The sequence below is a fragment of the Manis pentadactyla genome, chromosome 15, assembly GCF_030020395.1.
Source record: "Manis pentadactyla isolate mManPen7 chromosome 15, mManPen7.hap1, whole genome shotgun sequence".
Taxonomy (NCBI): Eukaryota; Metazoa; Chordata; class Mammalia; order Pholidota; family Manidae; genus Manis; species Manis pentadactyla.
This window is the reverse complement of record NC_080033.1, coordinates 25,311,158-25,328,746: the sequence shown is the minus strand read 5'-3', so window position 1 is coordinate 25,328,746 and position 17,589 is coordinate 25,311,158. Positions and strand designations below refer to the sequence as shown.

The 17,589-nt window shown below is 47.3% G+C and overlaps 1 protein-coding gene and 1 long non-coding RNA gene across 9 annotated transcripts in view; both read left to right on the top strand.

The window, feature by feature from the left end:
- The window catches only part of ZNF536 (zinc finger protein 536), a 420,573-nt gene that overhangs the window by 390,239 nt on the left and 12,745 nt on the right, over nucleotides 1–17,589 (top strand). The gene's annotated exons all lie outside the window — the stretch shown is intronic.
- LOC130680934 (uncharacterized) lies at nucleotides 10,105–12,985 on the top strand. The gene is made up of 2 exons (XR_008993979.1): nucleotides 10,105–10,205; nucleotides 12,658–12,985. It is a non-coding gene; the product is annotated as an uncharacterized LOC130680934 (long non-coding RNA).

Here is a 17,589-nt window from a genome sequence, read left to right as displayed (position 1 = left end):
AATCCTCCTCCCAAGAGCTTTGGATATCTGAATCCCGCTACCTTCCCGTGGCAACGTTAACGCAGAGGGCCTGGCAACCGGCATTGTCTCAAGGCTGCAGCTCCCCTTTCCTTTCCAGGTGATTCTTCCACTCAGACAGTTGAGAAAAGCAGGGCAAAGGAAAAGAGCTTTCAGGGTCCAAGGCTCTGGTGGGTACAATGGCCTGGGGCAGCCTGTACTTCTGCAGCTTCTCCTGGCTTCCGGGCAGCTCTGTGGTTCCCCTCAAGCTTTCCCCCACACCCATTCCCTTACTGCTTAGGGTTTATTTCTGCCTTCTGCCCTCCAGCATTCTGTCAGTTAGATCTCCATTCAGAAATAAAGGCAGGAGCATGTTGCAGACCCACGTCCTAGGAAATGTGCGGGACCTCTGCAGCCTCTTTAGCACTGAGCCAGCTGGGACAGGAGCAGCTTCCTTTGGTGGCAACAAGTCCTTTTCTCCTTCCATGCAGAACAGAGGGGTGGAGGGACTGCCAAGTCTTAAATTCTGCTGCCGCACAGCTGTGAGGGCCGGTTCAATAAAGGCTCAGGACTCCCTTTATCCAGGCACTAGCCTGATTTTTTATTTTCGAAAGTTAATCCATCTGAGAGGTGGGTTATCAATAGTTCTTTTCCCTTAACTGCTGCTCCACAATAATCTCTGAAGTGAGGACAATTTCAGTGCCCACAGCTAGATTACTGGGGTGAGGCCCAGGGCAGGAAAGGAAGGAGAAGGGAGGTGCAGATGATGCAGAAAGAAGGAGCGTTGGGTGGCTACCAGGAAACCTCCAGGGCATGAGACTCTGGAACTGGTGCCAGGGGCAAAGCCTATGGGTTGCCTGTGAGTGCCTAGGAGCTCGGGGCTGTGTGGCTCCCCCCGAAGCTGCCCCAGGACTCTTTTGGAGCAGCCCTCCTACAATGAGGAGGCTGTCTGGGGTGCTGGGAAGGCATGCATGGGGCAAGTGGCTGAGGGCCAAGGCTGAGGCTGATGCCCCTGCACGGTGGTTCGGTGGGAAGGTTCCAGACAGGTATGTTGGCTCCCAGCAGTCTGCAGGCCCGATCTGCTTGGCCCCCAGAGAGCTCTGAAAGCCTGGAATTGGTAGTTAACATTTAAAACTCAAGAGATTTCAGATACAAATCTGCGTTTCTGGCTCCTCAGGAAAGTTTAGAAGACTTGAAAGCCCTGGCCTGTTTTGCTGCAAGGCAGAGGTCAGCCTGAGGAGACAGCTGCTGCCCCTCCAGACGGCGCTGGTGTCTCTGGGGTCTCCAGGTCCCCTCTCCCTGGCCCATGTGAGGAGCTGGAATTATTTGTATGGTGCATAGGTGAGCGGGTTTCCTGCTGCTGGGTGACCTGGTACCCCATCTCTGCTGTGCAGCCTGGCAAAGGCCAAGGCCACTCTGGGGAGGCAAGGAGCGACAGATGGATGGCCTGTCCAAAGAGGGGTCAGAGATAACACTGGCAGGTCTGGAGGCTGGAGGGAGAGGTGGCAGTCCTGGGCCCTCTCTGTTACAACAGGAATAAGAAAGGGAGAGGCAGGGACCATCCACAGACCACCCTCCCCCAACTTGTTCATTCTACTGTCATTACCTTAGAATCATTGTGGAATACCTGCCAGGTGTGCTCTTCCCTGCCCCTAGCATACCTACACTTTCCACTCAGCCTTTACATTTCTTGGGTTCTGCAACAACCTCATCCTGCTTTATGGAACACCAGGGAAACCTCACTTGATCTGGGATCCTTAGTGGATATGGAAAACCTATTTTCAGGATTGAGACCCTTGGAGTGGGCAGCAGGGTTAGTGCTCAGTTTTTTTGGAACAAAGTAATCTAGAAGGGTCTTGATTATCCTGGCTTCAAGTAGACCTGTATGCCAGGCCTGTGCAGGGTTCTGAGGATCAAAGTATGAGTAAACAGGCAGCTGTGATGTAGCATGTGTGCCACATGGTGGAGGGAGCTTGGGATGAGGTGTGCTGAGGATAATCAGAGAGAGCTTCCTGGAGAAGGTGTCATTTGAGCTGGCAAGGTAGGGGTGCCGCCAGCAGAGAGTGCAGTAGACGAAAGACCTCTTGGCACAAAGCACAGGAAATCCTTCCTTGATCACCACCCTGCTTTTGTTGGGATGCTAGCTTGAAAGTTCACTGTGGCCAGAGGGTCCTTGTTCCCAGCTCTAAGGGCAACACCTTACTGGCCAAGCAGATAGACACTGGGGGCGTTGAATGCTTTCTTTTCCCTTTGCTCTGCTAATGTGGTAACTTTGATTCCAGAAAGCCAGTCTGCAGCTTGGTTTAGGAGGTGGGAGACTGGTGCAGACCAGCCTCATTTGATGGGTCTTAATTACGTAGGAGCTGCAGTGGCCCTAGTCCCCTGTTCCAGTTCCGTGCTCTGGTCTCCAGGTACCCAGCATGGCATCTCTGCTCATGAGAGAGAACAGCCCCTCCCCTGTCCTTGAAGGTGTCAGCCCAGCCAACATGGGAAACAACAGACGCTAATTGTGTCCCCAAGGAAGTTCCCTGAAGTTGGGGTCACTCCACTGTGTCTTTCCTAAGTGATTTCTGCATAATCATCAGTGCAAAAGGGAAGGAAAAAGGCAGGGCATTCTCAGCGAGGCCCAGTGGGGCAGGGAAGGGAGGTGGGGGACGGTGGGGCAGTGGGAGTGAGGGAGAGAAGGAGAAGGGCTTTATCAGGGAAGAGAATGGGGGAGACGCTTGAGGGCCACCTGAGCAGAAAAGCTGCCTCTTCAAATCCCCAAACCTTGATTTTGATTCTTAATTATAATTACTGAGCTCCCCAAATTTCGGGATTGCACATAGCTGTCCACACTTGCCCCCAGTGTAAGCCCACTGTGTGCTGAGGAGCACAGCTGTGCTTTCTTCATGGTAGCAGTGATATATTAAGAGGAATTGCTAGATGTACAATTGGGATTGCATTTTCTCCCAAAATATACATTCACTCTGGTTGTGCGCACACACAGAGTAACTCACAGCACACACAACCAGCCGCATCTAGAGTCTTGGTAAAAGACCAGCTATGGTACGAAACTGGCAGAGGAATCCAATTCAGACACGACACCCATTTCTTTGGAAAGATGCCTTCCCCATCCCCATCCCTAGGGGCAAGCTTGCCAATTGGGCATAACGTTAAGGAACGTTGGCAGAGGGCACCTGGGGTCCCTCCTGACACTACTTCTGGAGTCTGCAAAGATGGTGTCGTTTCTTCCTAGCTCTCCTGCTCTGCTTCCTCTCAGGCCCAGGGAGGAAGAATGGTGTGGGCATTGGGGTGGAGGCACCCTCTTTCCCTCGCTGCCACCAGCAGGGCAGCACCTCCAGCCCCTGAGATTCCCTCTCCCCAGGAGCTGAATGCATCACCTGCCTCTTTTTGGCACCAACCCCTTCTGAATGCCATGAGAAGCTGGTGACCTTCACTCTGGTCTCCATGACGACAAGATGGTATATGTTTAATTAGTTCAGGCTTATTTTAGGACCAATTTTCTTTTATTTTAGGGCAATGCGAGCTATGATAACTGTAAGCATGTTTACGAGGCGCGCGCGGCTTAGCTGAAATGTGCCAACAATTCTAGTCAAACAGATGGTGACCCCTGATTCAACTTGCCCTCCATTCAATTATTCAGCTGTATTTAATTTTCCTCCGAGTGACTCACATGCCATGCCCTCATATCTCCTCTAGGTGGCACAAAAGACCACCTTTACGGCTGCAATAAAAGGTTGAAAGCCAGGTCTCAGGAATTTTCCCAGCCTGGCCTTGGCTGCTGAAGAGGATAATGAATTTCAGCATTGGAACAATAGTTTCTGCCTAATATCAAATGATGTGAAAAGGTGGAAAAGAATTGGGTCAAACTGTATGTGATTTGGCCATGAGCTCTAAGTAATCTCCATTCTAATAAGAAATTTGAAAGACCTTCCAGGCTTAATATCCTCCCCAATAATTTGTTTGGAGTTCAAGGAGTATTACAGTGTTAGAGCCGTTTTCATAATTGTGGAAATGTTCTGTTTTCATTTTGAAAACCTCTGCTGTTTAATTTTTAGAGACTGCCAGCCCACCTAGCCTGGGAGCAGCGGGGGAAGCTGAGTGGACTTGCCACCTTCCTTTCCTGCTGTCAATACTTAGCACTAAGTAGAAAACTGGATGTCGCCATAAAGGGGAATGGAATTGCTTGCTAAATGATTTTTCAAAGACATCACCTTTATAATGAAGGAACCTAAGAAGCATGTGGTCACAGCCCATGTGCCCCACTGACTGGATTTTTAAAAACCTATAGAAGAAGAAAAAAATCTACTCTGGTATGGCCAGCTCCACTTCAGCCCACTCCTAACTCCTTAAACAGGAGAGTGCTGCACCTTGGACACGGTGGACTGACATTTCCTGTCAATGGATACAGCTTGGTTAATTCATGCCTTTGTTCATACCTCATTCAACTTAAGAATTCACACCTTTAACACTGCTTTTTTTTGATGCATTAAAACAAGCTTGAGCATATTGTACATATATTTTTTCCCCTAAGAATATCTCACTTTGGTACCCTCTTGGAACATTTTATATCCTCCCTGTCCTGCGTATGATCAAACCACTAGTAAAAGAGCCATGTGCCGAACCAAGACCACGCGTGATCCACATGTGCAGGAAAGTATCAATGAAGAGACTGCTCCAAAGACAATATTGAATTTCCATGGATTAATGGTAGAGGTTTAGGTAAATATGTTCATTCTACCTGAAAATGCTCAGTTCTTGTTTCTGTTTAAGGGCAAATACATGGCGATGGAGAGGTTAAAACCATGAGCCTGGACTGTGTTCCTGGAACTTAATGTTTAAAGGCTTGGCTTTGGCTAGCTTTCCTGCTTTATTTTATACAGCTATGGCTTGGCTCAGTCGTTTCACATTAAAGGGTCTGAACGTAAACTAAGAAATCTTCAGTTCAGGCAAGGGAGAGGCTGTTGTGCTTCACAGGCTGACTTCACCGGGGCTGATGGATGTGGCAGTATAGCTTGTGTGCAGAGCCGAGACCTGACCTGGCTGGCTGGCAAAGCGGCCCTCACCAAGCCTGGGAGGGCAGACACAGTTGCACCCTATTTCTGGGACCCTCAGACTCAGCCCCCTGGGGCAATTTACGCTTTCAGTGAAACTTCCAGGGGGTTAAGTATATGTGTGTGTGGATCTCAATTACAGCTATGCTGGCCACACAGACTGATTTTATTTACCACCTTTGCCCTCTGATTAGCCTACCAGATTGGACTTAATACCTCCCTGTGTTCCCAGAGTCCCCCTTGTCCTTGGCACAGTTACTTTGGGGAGGGGCAGCTTTACCAGGTCCTCAGAAAGCATTGGGTAAAACACCAAAGAGGAATGAGTGGGGTCACTGGGTTTCCCACTCTGGGTTCTGATAGCAGGCACTGCATCTCTGTTTCCCATGCTTCACTCATATCTCCCGGGGATAGTGACAGCAAGATGGGGGACTTTGGAGTGAGCCTCATGGAAGCGCCACCCTGTGCCCTCACTGTAGCCCCATCTGAACTGTTGGAGAAACCCTTTGGACGGAGAAGCCCAGGATATCTGGGGGCTCTTATGTCTGGGGAGTGTTTTTATTTGTGTGTGTTGGGTGTGTGCGCACATGCTCACATATACAAGAATCCTCACTGCTTTGTAGGGAAATCAAACTCTAGGATCCTCATTTGGTTTGGCTCCTTGCAAATGGGCATTTCCAGCAGCACAGGGACCACATCAAGGTAGATAGGAAAGGGAGGCCGGCTAGGAGTGGAGAAGGCAGGGAATGCGTACAGTAGTCAGGTGAGGACTTGAAAAAATAAATGCTGGAAAAATCACTGCTTCCCTGGCTTCAATCTGGGATTTGTACCTATTACATAATCTGTCACTATAGTATTGTATATTAAAGAAATGGCCTCTGCAAATGCAGCAAAGGGAATGGGTACGTGGCCCCAGCCATGGCAGCCTGTGACCTCGCCACCTGCCCCATGGTCCTGCCATTTTGCTGAGTTCCCAAGTTACTCTGCTGCCTGGAACATCATTTGTTTTTCTTTGTTCAGAAGACACACTACATGAGCATTTGTGTGAGGCCATCTGTATCTTTACAAAGAAATAACGGGGCAGAGTGTAGAATGTGTGGGTATTCAAGACCCAGACTGTGGTGGTGCATGTGATAGGCAAAGGCCAGGGCGCATTTCACTTGGCGGAATTCCTAATTCCCCGAGTCCACGAAGGGGCCTGCAAAAGTTCCTTCCTAGGTTGCTCTCCCATTTTCTCAGTGGCTGCATTTCCTCCTGATGCTTCATTTCCCTCCTCATGTTACCTGCTAGCAGAGCCCTGTGCAGATCATTTCGGGAGGGGGTGTGAGTTGTCTCTAGCTGGCTCATTCTGCAGCAGCGACTCCCCACTGCCAAGTCCCAGAAACACTCTCCTCCCACCTTTTTTATTTTTCTTTTTTTTGGGAAAGGACCAACTCTTATTTATTCCTGAAGGTGGCAGTGAAAGAAAAAAAATGACTCCCTTTGAAGATTTAGGAATTTTATTACAAAACAGATGGAGCCACGAGCGAGAGCCGTTGTCCCCGTGTGCCCAGGAGTGCTGACAATGGAAACCACAGCCCCACAGAGAGGTGCCAGCCTGGGCCCGCCGGCCTTCCATGCAGCGCGGCCCCCACCCGCCCGACCCGGCGCTAAGTGACCGCCGCCTCAGCCGACCTCTTCCTTCTCCCCTCTCGGTCCCTCACCAAGATAATTGAGGATCATAATGCTGGGGAAGGAGCACGGCGGCTCCCGCGGGCTGTCAGGTATCTGCTCGCGTCTCCATGTCATCCGTCAGCATTGAGCTCCCCTGTCATCTCTCCTCAGCCTTCAGCGTCGCGCTCTCATCGTGTTCATTATCTCGGCTCAGACCAGCCCTCCCCCCGCTCCCCCCATCCAGTAAATGCATCTTTGTGCAACTCTCAGTCTCCGATTATGAATCGATGATCATGTGGTATAAGAGAGATAGATGGCTTTTAGTTCCATCTTGTCTCCCCTAATTGTAAAATATTAGTTACATTACACTGTGTCTTTTGATTAATGGAACTTATTTGGAGTAGCCTATCCGAACCCTCCCGCTTCTAAAGTCCTCCACTGACTTTTGAGAATTGAGTGATTTCACTTAAAGCAGACAAATAGGCCCTTCAGCAAAGAGATAGTGAGGCTGTGATACCATGAGCCAGACAGGCTGCACAGTCCGGGCTGTGTATTCTGGAGAAAGGCTTCCCCTGGCCCAGCCGACACTGGGCAGTTAAGACATGCCTACTGGGGAACTTCTTTCCCTTGCTTATTTCACTCCCTTTTTGGCAAACCGAGCCTATCTTGCTGACTTGCAAAACAGGATGTGAAACAAAATTGAATTAAAATTAAATAAATTACAGATTGCCACATTCCCACATTCAGGTTGCAAGAAGCTAGTCAAATCTGAACTTTGATGAATTTGGGCTCCCTTCTCAGGTCCAGGGCAGGGTGTCAGAGGAGCATTCTGCAGCCCACATCTGACACAGGGAGATGTTGTCCTTTAATGTAGAATTTATCTTATTTGACACTATTTACTTAAATATTCTGTTGATAAAGTTCTTGCCACACAAAAAGGAAGTCCCTGGCTAAATCCTTTATAACAAACAATCATTGTCTATCTTTGAGTGTAAATTCAAGGACATGTTCACTTTCAACCTATCAGCTCAATTAAAAATGTCTATTTACTGTCGATGTGACTAATGTCTATATCTCAGGGAAATAGAAGACTGACTTCATAAACAAAGTATCAGAAAAAGGCACCAGATATTAGTAATTCTAGAATACATTTTGATAGGGGCACTTTCAGGACACATGCTGTACAAAATGCATGCAAGTATTTATATCTATTTTTGTAGGATATGCTTAGTATTTTATTCTGACCTTTGGATTTTTATTTTTACTTTTATTTGCATGATTCTTATAGACACTGACTATTATGTATTTTCTGGGGACATGTTATTTCATTTAATGTACTAGAGACAGAAGATTGATTTTATTATGTGTATAGGAAGCTGGTAATGTTTTACCTTATTTTATTTTTTTAAGAACATAACAATGTTTATGGCTTCCAGGAAAAGTGAAGGCAGCAAAACAACCATGCCTGAGTATAAAATTCATTCTGTGGCTAAGACACCCAGAAGCATGTAGATTAAAGATTGGAGGGCTGAGCCCTCCTCCCACCTCCCTGCTTCTGTCTGCACTGGGTACCTAGCAGGTGTCTGGAGAACCAAAGGCCATGTTTGCTCTGGGTTAATAGCTCAGGTACCCAATTTGCTCCCTCCTATCACCTGAGCCTAGATTTTGGATTTTATTTATTTTGGTTTCATGCATTTTTGAGTCCTTGCTTTGGGGAAAGTATACGCTTGAGGACTCTTTGTTCTGAGTGTCAAGGGACTTTTAAAAATGTCAGCTGAGTTTGGGCTGTTGTGTCTAATAAACTTCCTTAGGGCTTAAGATGCACTTTCTCCAAATTTTCATCAGAAGCATCACTCACTCAGTTATGCACATCCATCTTATTTTGAGAGTATTTTATAGAATATTCTTACTACAGCATGTGGATGCATATTGACAATTGTTGGCACTTTTATATATTCCATGATACACATTTATCTGTTATGGATCCATAATGCCAAATGTGTAGTAAAGAGCTATATCAAAAGGCAGTTATCTTGTGTGCATAAAACACTCTCACTTGGTCGCTTTAATTTTCTTACTGCTGCTTCTGAAACCCCCACTTCATCTTGATGGACTTCAGTATTTCATTTAAGTAAAGTATGTGCCTGAGAAGGGATGATGGTTTCGATGGCCAGTGGCAGCTCCGGCCCTTGTCTAGGGGAAGAACTGCCTGGGGCTCAGATAAAGGCCTGAGATCCCACATCAGCCCTGGCAGACTTGCCCCCCTGCTCCTACCACTGGAGAGGTGTCATCCCGGAGGATGAGCTGGGGCGAAAGCAGGCAGAACCTTCAGGGACCTGACCTCTGCCAAATAACAGCAGCCAGTGTTTACGGTCAAGCAGCAGGCAACATGGACATGCTCTGTGGGCCAAGCTCTGTGCTGAACTCCTGATGTGCCATGCGGCACTGGCCTTTCCAGTCTATCTGAGCAAGGTACTAGCATTAGCCCCTTTGACAGAATGAAGAAACAGAGGATTTAGAGACATGCCAGAGCTTGCTTGGGGCCATGCAGCTGTTAGGGAGTTAGGACTGACTGCCTCCAAAATCCGGGCTCTTGTTGTTCCTTCGAACCTGTCTGTGTATGTTTGGAATAAGTGTGGTCTTTAAACAGAATGCTCAATATTATCCCATTGATTTGAAGATTCTGTGAGATGCTGACCCATGTCAGTACATGACACATACTAAGAGCTGAAATGCTGAGAACATGTCTGTGTGTGAATGAGTGGTAATGGGAGAGAAACTTACCCCATGCTTTTAAGAGGACCCTCATTTCTTCATTCTCTCCCAATTTTCCAAGTCATTTTGGGAGGGGAGGGAGTTTGGAAACTCAGTAGCTAGGGCAAGCTTTCAGATTAGTTGTGATTATTGTTGTGATAATGCGGTTGTCAGGTATCAGATACAATTGGGAGATTTCTTCTAAAAGGAAGACAGCCATGGACTTGGGAAGGCATGCAGACATGACACATGTCTGGAGTGACCAGCAGGAACTGGGGTCATCTGGCAGCGTGTGACTTCCTGAGACCGAGTCCCCGTGTTTCATTGGAATAATGTGTGTGGAAGCTCTCTGCCAGGCACAAAGTGTGATACACATAGAAGAGATGAGAATTACAGAGGAAGAGAAGAGAATTACAGAGGTAGCAGTAAAAAGAAAAAGGGAAAATAGGCATACATGCTTGTGTGTGAGGGGCTGTGAGAAGCAGAATCTAGTTTTGTTGCTAGATACTAGAAAGTGAAAATTTCAATGTGGCTTATCGTTTGGCATCATGTATTTCAAAAAATAAAATAAACATCTGGCTGTTTGAATGCAAGTGAGACTCCCCTCCTTCCCCCCACCCCCTAATTTCAGCCAAGCTGTGTGTGTAAACAGTCTTAATTGATATCAGGTTAGGAGAGTCTGGAAAACAAGCCACAATTCAGAACTCAAGGATGGACTGAGAGACCTCCCCAGAAATCCAACAAGAGGTATGTATTTACTGATCACCTACTGTGTGCATGACTTTGTCAGAGATGGGCTGGGAACAAATACCAGGAAGACTAGGCCACTGTCTTGGAGTTTATATACAGCTGGGGAGAAAGAGTCCTTAGGCACAGGACCCAAGTCAGAGCCAACTCCTGCCACGGGACAGGGGATGGATACTGGGCCCACTGGAGGGGGCAGGGGTCTCCTGGGAGGAATTATCAGAAAAAGGGTCTAGAACCCAGGAATTATGTTCTCAATGAATTTGGTAATAAAGGCTGATTAAGTTCTCATTCAGCTCCAGTCTCCCTCTCTATATAACAATGTTGCCTATTTTGAGACTCAGGAAAGAAATGTGTCAATTTGCAAAGTAAATGTTTATTTGGTTGTTTATTAATAATCACGTAAAGTAATCCATTGGATTCGTTGCCACTAAATGGCTGCCTCTCCAGCCTCATCCTTATAGCAGGTTCTTGGAATTCTTTGGTGCTTCAGAGAGGAGAGGTTTGGAGCCAGACCAGCTGGTTTCAAACCCTCGGTGCCCCACTTCCTGCTTCCTCTGGGCACATCACCGACTATCTTTGTACCTTAATTTCCCCTCCTGTAAAATGAGTGAGGACTAACTGAGATAGGGAGCTGGTAATGTTTTAACTTTATTTTATTTTTGGAAGGGCTATGGAAAGGCCCTTCCACATAATCAGAGGTCTCATGCTTAAATAAGGGATGAGGAGTATCTGATTAAAAAATGCATCCACTACAAACAAAAACTGTAATTTTTCCTTTTGGTGATACTTGGTACTTTTTCGCTTCTATTTTAGTAAATCATTCGAGAATGAATTTTGTAGCAGAGTACAGAAACTGGCTAATTATTATGGGTAGTTTATGGCCTGGGGTCAGTGAGGCTACTTCTAACAGTCTGAGCTAGAGAAGTTAGAAGAACATGTTCCCAGGGGAGTAGAAGGCTAGAGGTGGGGTGGGGGATCCATTTGTGTGAAGTCTAAACGCCTCCTGGACCAAACCTACAATATCTCCGAAAACAAGCCAACCAGCTGACCAGCACACTGAATAGCCAGGGAGGGTCGGGATCTCTCTGTTAAGAATGGGGTCTGCTAAGGAGGCCAGCTTCCTCTTTCCCTGCAGACACATGTGAAAGGAGACAGACTTTGCATCTGGGCCAGTTGTCCCAAAGGGTCTGTGGTCCCCGGGGGTGGGGGGGTGGAGGCAAGCATGCCCTGGCATGGATCCCAGGTCATTTGTAGGAGGAAGACCCTAATAATAAAAATCTACTTGTCACTGAGGCATTCCTCAACTGTTAGCAATCAATTTGGGGGTGGGGGTGAGGGTGGTGGGAAATACCAAAGGACATCAAAGGGAGTCTCATTCCCAGACTCTGCTCTGTTTCAAGGCTCCGTAATTTGGGAAGGTTGTGCGCTAAATAATTTGTGAGCCTCCAAACACGCAGGTTATTGTTTGTGGACAGATGGTGTATCGCGTTTTATCGCCTTTCCTTCTGTGGGGCCTCATATGTGGGACTGATGTGCATTCTGAAGTCTTTGTCTCCTTGCTAAAATCTCTAATCTAAAACAGGCAATCAAGCACAGAGGCAGGGCTTCAGAAGGCATAATCAGAGTTTTAAAAGCAAAGGGGTGGGGAAAGCCAGAAATCCAACTGCAGTTATGAGGCAGATGTGTTTGCAGAGAATGCGAGAGGTTATTACGGTATTAAGAGTGGACAAATGCGAGGGATTCCGCAGCACAGAGGGAGAGGGAGAGCCAGGCGGCGGCGGCAGGCACTGGGCACTGCCTGGCATCACCCCACGACGGCCGGGCTGAGCCAGCACCTTCCCCCGGGAGATGGGGTCTTTGTCTCTGCAGTCGGCCGTGGCAGGCCTGGGAGGCCCCATCTTGGAGCTGTGGCCGCCCTTAAGAGTTAAATCATGTTGATATACAGGAAGGAAATGAAATAGACGAACTCGCTTCTCTTTTCTTCCTACGGATTTTTCTTTTTTATTCTGAAGATAGAATTACTGTTTGTAAGCATCTGAAAGTCATTAGAGGCCCTGCAGTCTGTCAGGTGCCGACGCAAGAAACTGCTGAAACCAAACGGGTGCCTGCACCAAGGGCTGGGAATTTGTCATGTGCTGATGAGCAGTTATAATAATATATGAGCAAATCACAAGCATTCTGCAAATTAATCAAATTTTTTTCCCCTTCTCCCTTGTCTCTGGGAGAGTGGCTTTGCAGGCAGACGTAGGTGAAGCAGTTTTACTCACAGATGGTCGCTCTGGCATCAGATGGAATTTATATAACAGTAATTCTGATTTCCTGCCAAAGTAGCAGTGAACACACCAGGGAGATTGTAGAAGGCGAGTCATGTGGTTTTGCTGAGGTTGTTGTGGGAAGTTTAAGGGGGGAAATCTCAAATTTTCCTCTTTGCCTTTACTGTTTTTGCCTGAAGGGCCAGAAACGGAACGCGATTCTGCCATGGGCGAAATCCGTCACATCTTTCCTTGTGACTCGGGCTGAAAGAGTGCTTCGCAGCTGTTGGAACTGCTGGTGGTGACAGAGCCCCAGAACTCCTGATCCGTGCTCGCTCCTTACAAGATTTAAAGGGGAGTGGGTTCACAAGGTGGTCGCATGACACGCTGGAAAGAGGCAGGGCTGACTCCTCGGCGGGCCGTGCTCACTAACCCTTCTGCTCCCTGTGGCATTGCGAAACCTACAAGGGCTTTTCTTTTCAAGTGTTTTATTAAATGAAGAGTCTAACGACCCTCACTTTAATTACACACGGGCTCCGTTTATAATTCCTCTGGATTTATTCAAGTAGCTGAAAACGATGGTGCTGGTGATTAAACTGATCATCTTAGTTTAGCAGCTCAAAAACCCGGTGTGCAAGTGTGTGTGCAGCGTGGGTGTGCTAGCACGAGCCTGTGCAATGGCCCCTGCCCTGCGGCGCCCGAAGGCCTCCCCGTTCCTCAGGCAGCCCTCACCGCCATCCTGCCTAAACTTCCTTCCCGCTTTGGAAACCAGGTTTTGCATGGGATGAAGAGGTGCATGAGCAGGCGTTTTGGGGGCCGCTATGAGGGACTGGTTCTCGCCACGAGGTGCCTTTCCTCTGCAGAGGGGAAAATGATACCAAGATGGCGTGTAGACTGCATTATGCAACAAAGTCCTGCTGCTGTGGGTTTTTTTTTTTTTTCCTCCTAATGTAAAGCCCTGCCCATTTGTTTTGGTTTACGTGACTACAGAGAAATAAGTGGATTAGACGGAAACTTTAGCATGCTTCATTGCAGCTGGGTGCCGGCATCTGTCATTCCTCAGCCATATTCTGGATCATGCCAGGAAGAGAAAGCAAAGTCTGACACCTTTGATTTTAGAGAGAGCCTTCTACAGGGCGAAAAAAAGAGAAGAAAGGAGTAGCATTTCCTTTGTGACTTCATAAGAAAAGCCACCTCTCTTCAATGCTTTATTTATTTTATTTTAGTTTTGGCATGTGACAACATTAGTGGCACTCAGCAAGAGCTGAATGTTGAAAAGTTTATGCTCCCATCTCTCCTCTTTACTTTGTAATTTTCTATTGTTCACGGTACCAATTTGTTGAATTGGGCATGATAAAAAGTAGCTATTTAAAATATATCCAGCATGCCCATCTATATGGATATATATTGTGGGTATGGATTGCGGATGTCTGATTCCTTTATGAAAAGAGAGATGTGCAATGCTCTCTCACACATAAACTCACATTAATATGATACAACAGCACTGAAATTTTATGGAATATGACTGTCCCTGCTACGCTGTTTTTGGTGGTATGTTCTGCCCTTAGAGGATTGGATGTTTGTTTATTTAAAGCGTTTTGTGTTGGGTGCTTTTGTAGGTAGGCCCTTGCCCCCCACCCCATGTCTTTTCTAGTGTGGCACAGTGCACAGCACACCCTCGGTGCATGCTAACTCACATCGGCTCCCCCTCCCACATTTAAATTGTACCATAAAACAGAAACTACAATTAAGGGCTGATGTGTTCATTTGAAGCCACACAATGGAAAACGGGAAATGGTTGAACCAGCAGAGACCACCCACTTGTTTATTTCATAGGGTGTGTATAGGAATGCAACGCATCTGCCATGAAAAACTGCACGAAGACCTCACCCAGTGGCCATGTCCTACCCCAAAGAAGGTGAGGAACTGGTTATTAGACCCGGGCAGTACAAAGCAGAGACTAGGAACTCCAAAGTCCCCTGGTGCCAGGCAGATGATGCCAAGCATGAAGTGGGCCAAAGGGCAAACAGGTGCTTGGCTGGGGGCCCCCGGGACCCAGGTCCGAATGGCTACCTCCAGGAAGGTCTTTCCAGGAACTTCCTACTTTTCAAGACAAACAGGAAAACCATGTTTTTACAAAATCTTTTCGTTTTGAAACATTGGCAATTTATCTTCAGAATTTGTTTTAATAGTGATGGGGACAAAAAAGTGTGTATGCCTCCAGCTTATCACCTCTGAGAAGGGTGAAAGCATGAACATCTACAGTAGTGATGGAACCCATGGAGCTGCCCACTTGCCCACCAGGGCTGTGGGACCTCTTGGTCAGTTTAGGTGGCACCATCCCAGCACCACACAGGATATGGCCCGGTTGGGGACCCTGAGGAGGGGAGACTGAGGAGGAACAGGCATGGTTCGTGGAACTGTGCTTGGGAAACTGAGCTCCTCACAGGCAATTGAGGAAAATGCAAAGCCAGCGATGACCCATGCACACTGGAAAATGGCTGCACCCTCGCGTGCCCTCCACAAACATGGAGGATGGTAAGAGGATGTGGCAGCTGGGACCGGGTTCCCAAAGGGCCTCCAGGGGCACAGAGCACTCAGATTTCACTGTGAGGAAGAAGCAGGGTAGGGTGGGCATCCCAGGCATGGAGCAGAGCCCAGGTTGAGTCCCCAGTGAGGCAGGGCTGGCTCTCATGGCTTCTGCCAGACTCCATTCAACTCTGCCGCCCATCTTGTCACCAAGGAACTTCAGGTAACTGTATTTACCTCAATATTCCGAAGAAGGGAAGATGCAGGTATCAAAACTGTGAAGAGGAGGTACTGCAGCGGCTAATTTTAGAACCCTTCATCCCCTCACATTTCTTGAGTATCACCTTAATAATTTCACTTAATATTTTATTAATAACTTGGTAAAACACAACTCCAGCTTTATTTTAGCAATACTATCCAACTTTGATTCAATAGTTTTTTTTTCTAGGTTGAACCTAAAAAACTGTTCAACTTAGTTCCATCCAAAATTACCTCTAGTTATGAGGTGTCCCGATCACCCACCCAAACCTGGAAATGTTGGGAGAGAGGAGAGGTTTAGGAGGGGTAAGGTTTGCTGTGTGATACTGGGTGAGCCATCAGCCTCTCTGTTCCTGGCTCCTGCTGTATATTGAGGGCAGTGTCCTCCTTCTTTGGTCTTTCCCAGCAATTCTTTCTGGATTAAATGTGTTCACTCAGAAACAGACTTTGGGTATTGTTAAAGTATTATTATATTACACATCTGAAAACCTCCAAAAAAGGAAAGTAAGTTCATTGACCCTTTGAAGGTTATTTAATGATAAACATAAATGTTTTCATAAAATCTGGGGAATGATTTAAGATAGTTGCTTGTGAGTGCTGGTTGGCCTGAACGTCAGGCTGGCTCGCCTGACCACCGAGGTAGGCTGCTGAGCGCATAGGCAGCCTGGGGCAAACAGACAAACACGATTTAAAGGGAAATCTACATGGCATGGGCCAGAGCATGGGAATAAGGTTGCTGCGGAAGGGACCACCGTGGGGAGGGGCAAGGAAGAGCAGGACCCTCCTGAGGGTGATGCTTGTGAGGTTCTGGGCTGCCGTGGAGATGTGGGGCGGTGAGGGAGCCGAGCTGGAAGGATCCAGGAGATTCCCACATCCCCCCCACTGGACACTTCTCTCTGCAGCACCTCCTGGGATCTAGCCCTATCTTCTCAGTTTTCATACTAACTGAAGTAGAACCTGAAGCTACCAGAAAGCAGCAGGACAGTCATTTGAACCCTGGTTGCAGGCTCAAAAGGAGCTGGTGCTCAGCTGGGTTCTACTTTTCTAAGGCCCCATGGACACGGAGCCCCTCAGGGCCAAAGGGTCCTCAGCTGGCAAGTGGAGATCCTAACCCCTGATTTAGTATTGTCATTGGATGAAAACTCTAATCCCAGGCTACTGCACAGCAGACACTTAATAGAGGGAGTCTTTTGATACTTATAACCATATCTAGTAAGTGTTTTTCCAACACTTCCCACGTGCACCCATGTTGTGCCCAGCATTTTACAGACCTTATTTCATGTAAGCACCACAACAACCCTAAAAGGGAGTTGTTACTATCATCACCATTTTACAGATGAAAAAACTGAGGCTTGCAAAGTTTAAATAGCTGGCCCCAAAGCACAAAACCCATAATTGACCCCTCCAGCTTGAATCCTGGTGCCTGAGTTGAGTGCCCATGAATGCCGCATCTCAGCCGGGCCGTGGCCAGCATTCCAGTGACTTACCTGGTCTGGGGTGCAGCCCAGCAGGCTGGTGGTATGTACCCTCCATGCTCCAGCGGAAGTCGGTGTCTCCTTTGTGACTCTGTCACACTGGCTCACTCTCCTAACTGTGGTCAGCTCCTGATCTTGGGCTGTCACTGTCCACTGAAGATTCACCAAGTTCACTTTTTAAGAAACTTTCTAAATAAGTTTTTGATTTTAATACAGGCGTAGAAATATAAAAATGGTTGCATAGCTAGTAGAGTCCTATTTTATTAACATTTTCCCCTCTTAATGACATCTTACTTTAGTGGGGTGTATTTGTTATAATTAATGACTTAATCTTGTTACACTATATGAAGTAAAGTCCACATTTTATTCAGATTTCCTTAGTTTTCGCCCAGTGCCTTTTTTCGATCCCAGGGTTCTATCCAGGATACCACATTAGTACATTTGGTTCTAAGGCTCCCCTTGGCTTTGACAATTTCTCAGTCTTTCCTTGATTTTGGCGACTGTGACAGTTTTGAGGATTACTTGTAGAATGTCCCTCAGTTGACACTTCCCAGGGATAGACTTGGGTTGTGGTTTTGGGGAGCAGGACACCCGAGGCGAGGTGCCTTCTCAGCACATCAAGTCAGAGTACATATGATCATGCTGACCTTGGTCGCCTGGCTGAGGGGGTGACTGCCAGCTGTTTGCATGAGAAGGTCCTCTTTCCTCCTTTCCACATTGCGCTCCCATGCAGGAAGTCAGCACACCGCCCACACGGGGGAGTGGTGGTTAAGTCCCCCTTCCTTCAGAGGGAGCAACTACCTAAATGATTTGGAATGCATGGGACGTTGCCTAGCCTTCCCCATGTAGTTACTGATTCAGTCATTTAGT